A 10,000-nucleotide genomic window follows, 5' to 3' on the forward strand; every position below is an offset into this window, starting at 1 on the left:
TTTTCGCTTGTCCATCTCGTTTTCCCAATACAGATCATGTGATAATACTCAGGAGGTTTGGTCCTTTGTTTTACTCAGTAAAAGAGAGCGCATGCAAGCATGAATATGTCTGCATGCACTCTTTTTAATGAACAAAAGAAAGGACCAAACCTCCTGAGTCTGCATTGAGAAAACAAAATGCACAAGCGAAAAAGGTCTATTCCCGAAGGGATAATTTTGCTCACGTATTTTTGTTTGAAGCATAGCTCAGTGCTGTGACGTTAGCACTTTCCATGTCGGCGTATTATCATTCATCTCCAATAAAATCTTCGATAGAAGATCATCTCTTACCTGGGAATGATCAAGTCAAAATGTTACTAACGGGAATTATAAAGCCAGGAAGTGTACTTTTATTGACAATTCATTTTTATAGAAGTCTTGGACAAAACGTGGAGCAAAATTATTCTCTGCGACAAAGCTGTTGCCAGGTGATTAAGATGGCGATCTGTTAATTAGCCTGGAGTGCTCACCAAGAGATCTAGACGAGAGAAGTTGATTGGCTGCACCGACAAGAAAGCATTGACATATAAGCTCTGGTCACTGGTGTCCTGTTAAGCTTGGGGTTCATGCTTTGTGGTCTCCAAGTTCAGCGTTCCTTCTTCGTTCTTCCGACGAAAGTTTGTTTGGCCTAAACAAGTTAGCTCTCTACGCCATAAAAGATGAAATCGTTATTTGCTATTACCTTCCTGCTTTGCATCTCCATGGGTAAGTCTGCCAGATAATTATGTTTGTCGTTTTGTTCCGTCCAGCGAATTCGCAATCCAAAGACGTTATCATCCGAAAAAAAATTACCTTTAAGTGTGTTTTTTCTTTCGATTACCATGGCGTATCAAAATATGGAAAATTTCCGTATATCATGAAGAATCACCCTTAGGGTTTGGTCTTTTTTGCCTGGAATCGAAGCCGGCAACGACAACGCCAACGAAAACGTTGTTGGCAAAAATATAAGCTCGCACCTTTGAAAGAACCTCGAGACCATTACAATCTGTTTAATAATTAAAGTATGGTTCCAAATAACGGGGAAAACCGCCTTAATTTCATCAGAATCCACCGTGATTGTGTTTTTGTGTGCTCTGCTGCCCGCAGATGGGGTACAGCAAACAAAAAATCTATACTGCACATACAGTGTGTAATAGTTTTGTACCTAATCATAGCAACCTATTCACAAATATGAATGAAAAACTCTTGTTTCGTTGTCATCAGATAGTGCTTAACAGAGTAAATTAAAAAGACGAAAAAGTACATTAAGAGAGTATCTGCAAACCACAGCCTTCCCGCTGCATGGCTGTAAAAAAGGGGTGGTGCGTTTGAGTATGAATGTAAAAAGTAATTTTTGTCAAGAGTAATTTACTCTCCAGATTTCTATGTCAGGGTTGATAATCGACTCATTGTATCTCCATATTTCCTTACAAGTATTCAAACGCCAATGCAACAGTCGATTAACTTTACAGAAGAGCCAACTTTAAATGGCAAAGTCATTTGCATTGTTGAAGCTTCCAGGGAAGAAATTTCGCAGACATTTTGCAGAATAATGTGAAACCGTCGATTTATTTTACAGAACAGCCAATTTTTATATCTGTAAGATCCGAATTGGAGGCTTCGCCCTTATGGCCTAGCCGTTTGGACTTTTGACGCTTCTAGGAAAGGAATTTTGCAGTATTTATTTTGCTCAGCGTAACAAGGTATAGCTATTAGGATTTAATGATAACAGCCAGAGCGCATGCATGACCCATGCAAGGACCATCAGCCACAGCCTCATGACGTCACGTTATTTGGTAGGGTTGTTGATCTCCAACATTTAATCATACGTTTGCTTGATTCAACTGATCGAGGAAATGATCCATAAAATCAACAAATAGCACCCTTTCTTTGCGAAAATCGAATCCATTTTATTAACAGTTAGATAAATAAGGCTCATTTACCTCTCGTTTCCTGCGTTGCTGGATTTTTCCGACTCCCTTACAGATGCACAAATTTAACAACGAGGATATGAAAGTAATAAGCTTCTGTAATAATTGTTCTTTTGCTACAATCAGTGGACATTTTTTCTTTCTAGGCTTCGCAATCAGGTGCCAAATATGTTCCAGCGATACCAGCATGGATGACTGCAAAGCCAAAGAAGAAGAACACGACTGCGGGGGCAGCTTTGATCGCTGTGCTAAAATGACGCTCGACTTTAAAGTTAGTGGCTTCCACACCAAAATGTACGCAAAATCCTGTGCCACTAAATCTCTGTGTGAAGATAGCAACCAACAGCTTGACAACTGCAAAAAGATCGATGGGTCGACTTGCGAGCTGGACTGCTGCGATTCAGATGGCTGCAATAGTGGTGCAGCGCCAGTGGTCAGCGTCTTCCTGATGTTGTCATGCGCCATCATGGCCCTGTATCGTTAGCGAAGGCAAAAAGATAACTGAACTTTCAGAGCTCGCAGTAAAAATTGTCAGATTTGTGACCGCCTTTAGATGTTTTGTGACGTGTTAAAGAGCATTTAGATGAATAAATATGCCACCTGTGTGATTCCCACAATTTTGTCGCGCTGGGTCTCCTTAAAGTGCCCCTCGCCCCAAAATATTTTTATGCTAAAATGAATCTTTGCACCTGTTTGAAACGCCTTGCGGCCTTAAATTTTTTCCTTTTTCTAACAAATCCTGCAATTCTATAGGCTTCCTGAAAAGATACGAAAATCCAAGCAGCTTTTGTTCACGACCGAGTCAGAAGGGGAGTGGGTGTATTCCTGATTTGAAATCACAATCTACTTTGCATGCATTTTTACAAAGAGTTAATGCAATGTAAATCAGTTTGTGACGTTAAATCAGGAATAGACCCACTCCCCTTCTGACTCGGTCGTGAACAAAAGATGCTTGGATTTTCGCATCTTTTGAAGCCTATAGAGTTGTAGGATTTGTTAGAAAAAGGAAAACTGGCCTCGATGCGTTTCGAACAGGTGCAAAGATTCATTTTAGTGAAAAAAATATTTTGGGGTCAGGGGGAACTTTAATTGCTTTATTTAAATATGTGCTTCTGATGAAGTTGTCAAGGCAATTAGTGTAAATCGACGAATTCTATGCGAAGCCTCAATAGTTTTTTTTCTTAAGTGGCCAAGTTACCGGCTATCAATAACTGTTATGTCGGTTAAAAGTACACCAATCCTCCACTCTCGGCCTCAGTTTTCTCTCATAGAAAACACCACTTACAGCTTAAGCAAGAATCACCACTGATGGTTATGATGTAATTTATTACCACAGCAACATGAAAGCCACATAAAACCACCCTGAATTTGTTCTTTAATCAAAAACAAACTCGGTAATCCTCATTTTTTAATTGCTGTAAAGTGATTATCAGGCTAAAGATAAAACTATCTGCGAAATCGAGGCTAAAACAACTTTTACGGAGCTGATGCAGAGTCAAATTAACATTTTCTAATTGTGAAGGTTTCAGAAAACTTTTTTGAACTTTGCAGAATGTTTTTATCGTAGCCTGCTAATTACTTTTCGGCAGTTGAAAATGGTAGTCATCGGGTTCATCATGTCGAGAATCATTGAAAGACTAAATATAGGGCATCGGTTTTAGATGCATCTTGAGCTGCTATGGTAACCTATTACGTCACATGATTGATTGCATCTTTTTAAGCTGCAATATTACATTGGTACTTTATATGTGTAGATCGAATCCTTCTAAATATTACAGTTTCTTGAAAGTGCTAAAACTAGTTTGAGCCTTCTTAATTAAGATGTAGTGCATTGCAGTTATAAAAAACGAAAGGAAAGACCGAAAAATTCAAGCCCGTCGTCATTTTAAAAGGACCTAACCATTTAGCACTAGGGTTACCCTCCCTCCTTATATACAGGGCCTAACTTGTAGGGTATTCTGGGGTAATTCTCCGCCAGAAAATTTTGAAATCTTGAAGCTCGGAAATGCTACATTTTCCTTCTGTTAGTTTTCTGTTTTATGTTTTATGGCTTTTTAATAATTATTTTTATTTTTTATTTTTTGCTTGAAATTGGGGTGGGCTAAAACCCCCCCGGCTCCGCCGTCCCTGAAACAGTCTATCAGGTCACCGATAAAACGTCACGCGCATGAGCTTTATAACTGATAAGACACTACCCCCCTTAGAATTTTTTTATGTAACGCATACTATCGAGGAATAGCTTGTTTTTCTTGTATGCTAACCTACATATGCACAACTCAACCATAACATTGAAACAACCGTGATCATGAAGGACGGTTCAATCAAAAACCGTGACTTCCGAAACCAGCGACACAGACTAGTTTTGTCTTTTTCACTCCGCCAGTCGCTACTCTGTCGGTGTTAAGGACTAGGATCATGTATATTTAATAGACATCTGTCGATCGACTCTCGGTCGACACCATCGCCCGTTATTGGTCGACATATCGACCTAGAGTAGGTCGCGTAGAGTCGGCGACACTCTAGGACTAAGGTAACCCTAGCTGCCTTGTCAACGCTCTGCTAGGGACAACTCGCCTCCCTGGGACAACTTTTTAGCGGTTTCCATTGTGTTTGCAATGCTGGTGGTTACCAAGCACACAAAGTTGTCCCGGGTGGTAGGGTAACCCTACCTGTGCAATTTTGCTTGTAAACCCGGGCTATCTTTGACCCTCCTGCTAGGGAAACCCTGACCCTACCTGCTTGTTGTAAACAGGGCCTAAGCGTCTCCTGCGCTTGATTGCTACCCCCCGCCCCCCCCCCCCCCCCCCCACAAACAAAATACGCTCCGCCGTCCCTGTGTTTCTGGTTCATGAATTATTAAGAATTTTTGAAAATAGTGACAGTACAGAGTTCTGTTCAGTGAAGCAAACCATCAGTTTGGTTTTCTTCTGGCTATCAGTTTCCTTTAGCTTTACAAGCAACTGTTACCAAACGGTTTTAAAATCCTCGAAACCTCGAGGATTCAGGCCCTTCTCGTTACTCCTTTTTTACAACTGACGCTGCTTTTCACATTTTCCCACCTTGTCGGATGAATGATTTTGTCTTATTGAGTTATGTCAGTTATTCAATGCTGAGGAAATTTTATGTGGGTTAAAAACTCTTGGCACATATCCAAAACGGAAATTGTGGTAGAGCACGTGCTTTATACTGACCTTCTGCCAAATGTTTTCTTTAAAAAAGATGCTTAAAATAGGGATGCTGTATTTTTTTCGAGAATCTGCCGACAGCAAATTCTGGCCTCAAGCATTTTTCGGCTTTCTTTGAGTTCTATTGATTCCTCTGACGTAAAACGCGGGCAGAGATCAACACGTGCTATGTGTGTGATAATAGTGATAAGAACTACGGGAATGTGCTAACAAAACAAAAGCTGTGAATTGAGTCATGATTTTCCGACGTTAGCGCTTTCGCCAAATTTTATTTTTCTTCAGTCTTTCAATGGACTACAACTAGTCTTTCTTTTGCTCTAAAATCTCAGCAATGTTGACGAACTCGAATATTACCTCTTAATTTTCGCGCTATATTTTGCCAAAGAAACAACAGAGCTGCATTTTCTTGCTTTTGAAGACGAAAATGGATAGCCATTAAACTACTCAGCAGCGAAACTATTTAAACACTTTCTATACAAGGTTGTTTGATTTATGTAGGGACCTTTAAATAATTTGACTCAACGTGCGACCTTGTTCGAGGATTTCTACTCATCTTATGACTTTAACCAATTACTTTATGCTCACTGTAGATTTTGCTTGGACTGTGGCGACCATAGAAGCAACTGAGTCTCATTAAAAAATGTGGAAAAGTTTCACATCCTTCATAATCGTTATATAAGAAATAAACACCTTCATTAAAACCATTTACATGTATACTGAAAAATTACTTAACTACCGCCCATCAAAGACGATTCCTGCTAAACTTACTGATTGATTTATAACTAACTGAAATGACATGAGGTCACGCTCCCTCGTGGCGCATACTTGCACCGTGAGCTAAAGTGGTTCAAATAAGTTAACAAATCCTCAGTGCATCCTCAATTTTCACAAAAGAGCTTCACTTTTACTTTGTTGTTTAAAAACATCATCAGAATGAAATATCAGCTAAATGATAATTAATCATCAGTTAACTATTTGATTTATGCTAATAATTTCATCGGGGCCCCACCCTCGCTTCGACCAGCTCTATCATGCACTTAGCCATTCACCTCAGTATTTTCGGACGCACACATGCACGCATGACTTGCATATAGTTAGCCTATAACAGTACATCAGTGGCCCGGCTTTATACAGTCCTCAGTTACCCTAAGGAGTTTTCTACAGGTTCTGAGATGATGAAGTAATGCACGACACAAAAAGGTATGTGGCTGATTTAGTAGCGAACGTTACAGACCAAGGAATACAAACTCTTAATTCTCAACTAACTTAATTCTCAGTTTTGCATAAAAAAGGAAGAACTAGAAATGTTATATTACGCTGTCCTGAATGGTCAGTATAATTGACTCAAACAACTTTTCGTTCTGATTGGTTCTTTTAGTTTTTATTCTGTCAAATTTGATAGGCATTTATTGATAACTGACAGCTGTTAGGTGTGTTCTTAATCTTAAGGTGCGGTTATCAACTGGGCTATTCCGTTGGTGCCTATTGAAGGAGCTTGATCGGAGTACTGAACGACTAACAGTTTCAAGATGAAATCCCTGTTTTCCTTGGTTTTTTTGCTCTGCATCTCAGTTGGTAAGGTTGTTTTTGCTAAACCATCTATTTAGTCCCGTGTTGATTTCAAACAAAGGTGTACAAAAGCTACGCAATGCATCTGGGTTGAATTAGCCCTCAGTGTCGTTTACCCAATTCAGGCTTCTAAGTAAATCATAATGGGAACTTCATACACTTTCGATTCGCTGATATGGCTTATTCAAAATAATCGCCTGCCTTGTCATTTTGTATTTTACCAATGGGCGTTCATACGGCTCGCACTCAGGCTCCTTAATTGATGGAACATCGTTTCTCATGATTAGAGAAATGGACAAATTGATTAAAGAGGAATGAGCTAGAAACAACTTGAAACTCGAGCGCTGGTTTATAACCTTTTACTTAATTAAGAAATTTCCTTGTCATGTTTTGTTATAACTGGGTGTTGAAACTCCTATTTCTCCGTAGTTGGTAACATATTGGTTCATATTAGAGCAATCGTAAAAACTGGTTGAAGATAAACCTCCTTGGCCACCACTACTTTTGTTATCATCGAATAAACAAGTAATTTTTGAACACCCTGCCAAACAATATAGTTATAGAAAGAACGTTTGCAACGCTTTTGCCTCTTCAACAGATTGTGCACGAGTTCTTTATTTCTTTCTGTTCAACCGAGTGTGCCCGAATTGTTTACCCAGTCATTGCACCAACAGGAATGAGCTAGAAACAATTTTAAACTCGTAGGCTTGCTTATAACATTTACTTTAAAATTATTCACATTTCAATCTCATTCTGCATCGATTTTTAGCCACCTTTTTTCACAACGGTAAACGAATTTATTTCATGGAAAAAAGATGTGAGGTCACAACTAGGGAGGAAACATCATTGCGCTTGATTCTCTGAAGTCCCACCTTTGAGCTTAATTGCTTCAAATAATATCGCAGAATACCAACAAAGTACTCTGCATCATACACTGATGCGTGTACTTGCCATATCGTCGGAATGATTTATCAACCTCACTAACATGAAACCGTCGTAATTTCGCTGCGAGATAACGGTATTCCTTTTCTTTTTCCCTGTACTACGGAGAAGGGAAAAACGCTCTTCAGAGAGTTAAAAAATGGTATGATATCGATAGCAACAGAAAGTCCATCTATTTTGGACCATTATAGATCAGTATAATTTCAGTTTCTAGGGATAATTGTGATTTTTTACTCTTTAGACTAAGACGTCTTATTTTTTTGTGCAGCCTTTGCAATCAAGTGCAAAAACTGTGTCAGCTCGAACAGCATGGCCGATTGCATTGCAGAAGAAGAAACAGTGGATTGTGATTCGGCAGCATCTCAGCTTAGCTTTGTTCCAGATCGCTGTGTGAAAATGTCATTGGATTATAGCACGCAAGGCGTTCAGTTTAAATCCTTTGTCAAAACCTGTTTTTCCAAAGAATTGTGCGAACAGGGTAATGATTCATTTAAAGCGTGCAAAAACATCGACGGTGCGACATGTGAAATAGATTGCTGTTCCTCCGATAACTGCAACAGTGGTACGGCGCCATTCATCAGCGTCTTCTTGATGATCGCTTGCGTTCTGACGTCCCTGCTCCGTCACTAAGCAGACATCCCGTGGGCAGCAGTTTAAGATTCATCCTATTTTGTCTGGTATTTTGTAGCAATCTAGTCATTTAGATGGAGAAAAGTGTAAACAGATAATGTTCTAAGAATTGTATGTCTTCAGGATGAATTAAAACAGTGAAGATTTTGGCCGTAATAGCGAGTCATGTTATCGAGTCCCATTTTTGCATTTCTCAGTTGAAGCCACGCTCAAACATGCCAATATCTCTTCCGGAGATGATACTACACCCCACTTGCTGAAAAACACGGGTCATGTTGATTGAAGGTTTGAACCGAACACTTTTGTCATTTTCAAGGAAACTCGGAAGTTTTTAGATAACATTGAATTGAATTTTTCCTTTTTATCGAAGGTTGTGCAGCATGAAACTCGCAGTATTAAATTTGATTAGAAGAGTTACAAGGCGTTCGCAGCTCCTGGAAAACTGAAGGAAAGACCTCTCTGATAAGAGAAGTTTTCAACTGAATCTCAAAAACTAGACTTTTCTTGTTTATTTGTCAGCTTCTCAGTTTCCATTCAAATCTTTAGGAAGTACTTCTAGTGGCTTAAAAGGACAGCAATCTTCTCTCTCAGTTTAAGGAGATGAGCGGAATTTTTGAGACCTATAACAGATCTGCGTGACTGCGTACAAGAATTAAATCAGTTTACTTCTGTTTTTAGCATCATTGCATTTTCTTCCGGCTGGCATGAAAGCATGAAAGCGAAAAATCCGCCTGTTTTTTCACAACAGCGCATAACATTTGTTCTGGAAGGTCATGCAAGCAGCACTTGTCACCTACGTGCATTATGCAAATACTGTAATAATGATAACGGTAAACCTCAATGTGGAGTTTAGTTTTCTGGAATGCACACTTGGTCGCCCGGATCAGTATATGTAACAGAGAGCGTTTTCTCTTCATTGAATGATCGGGAATGAGCGGGCAAAAGCAGACGGAACCCCCGGGGGGTACTCAATATATCCCTGGGTGGGGAGGTGCGGCGCGGCCCCTCATACCCTGACCCTGTTTAAAACAAATATCGCTGATTTTCCTACCCATTTTAAGACAGAATTCCGATTTTTGGTACCCTTTTTAAAACATTTTACCCAGTTTAAGACAAAAAATGATAAATTCGATACCCTGTTCAATACATCAAGTTATCGAGGCTTCCGATAAGCTCATATCAAGTGAACAAGACCTGACAAATATTTTAATCGTCTGCTTCATTCACCGCTCAAGCGGGTTAAAATGTTTCACTTCGTGCCCAATTAGCATTCATCATGCTAGGCCTCAACGGCCTTCAAGCCACCTGCTCGCAGGTGGAACAAAGATTTTTAGCTGAACTTCATACAAAAACGGAATTAGAAATGTGTCTGACTCAAATCGCTGCCAAGGGGTCGACAACACTGTCAACTTTCCGCTTTGCGTGCACATACCTTCACAAAAAGGAGTATGCTCTTTTAACGATCACTTACGAACAACACTAATATCATGCGTCATGAGCTTATTAAGTTCCGGCATGCATGCATGACATTGATTAACCTCAATTAAACCACCGTTCAAAACGCAAACAGGAACACATAAGAAAACCGCAAATATCCTTGAGAGCAGAATGTTAAGCCAGCAGTTGTAAACTGAAGGCGGGCTGTATATAGTCTTGGAAAATTGAAGGGCTCCTTTGAAGTAAAATGTATGAGGAATGCATTTAGCTTTAAAGTTCGTCTGATAA

General features: G+C 39.6%; 1 long non-coding RNA gene across 1 annotated transcript; it reads left to right on the forward strand.

The window, feature by feature from the left end:
- The first annotated feature begins 6,315 nt into the window (after nt 1-6,315).
- On the forward strand, nt 6,316-8,431 carry LOC138008268 (uncharacterized). The gene is made up of 3 exons (XR_011124222.1): nt 6,316-6,334; nt 6,584-6,709; nt 7,914-8,431. It is a non-coding gene; the product is annotated as an uncharacterized lncRNA (long non-coding RNA).
- The last annotated feature ends 1,569 nt before the right edge of the window (nt 8,432-10,000 follow it).

This window comes from Montipora foliosa, chromosome 6, assembly GCF_036669935.1.
Source record: "Montipora foliosa isolate CH-2021 chromosome 6, ASM3666993v2, whole genome shotgun sequence".
Classification (NCBI taxonomy): Eukaryota; Metazoa; Cnidaria; class Anthozoa; order Scleractinia; family Acroporidae; genus Montipora; species Montipora foliosa.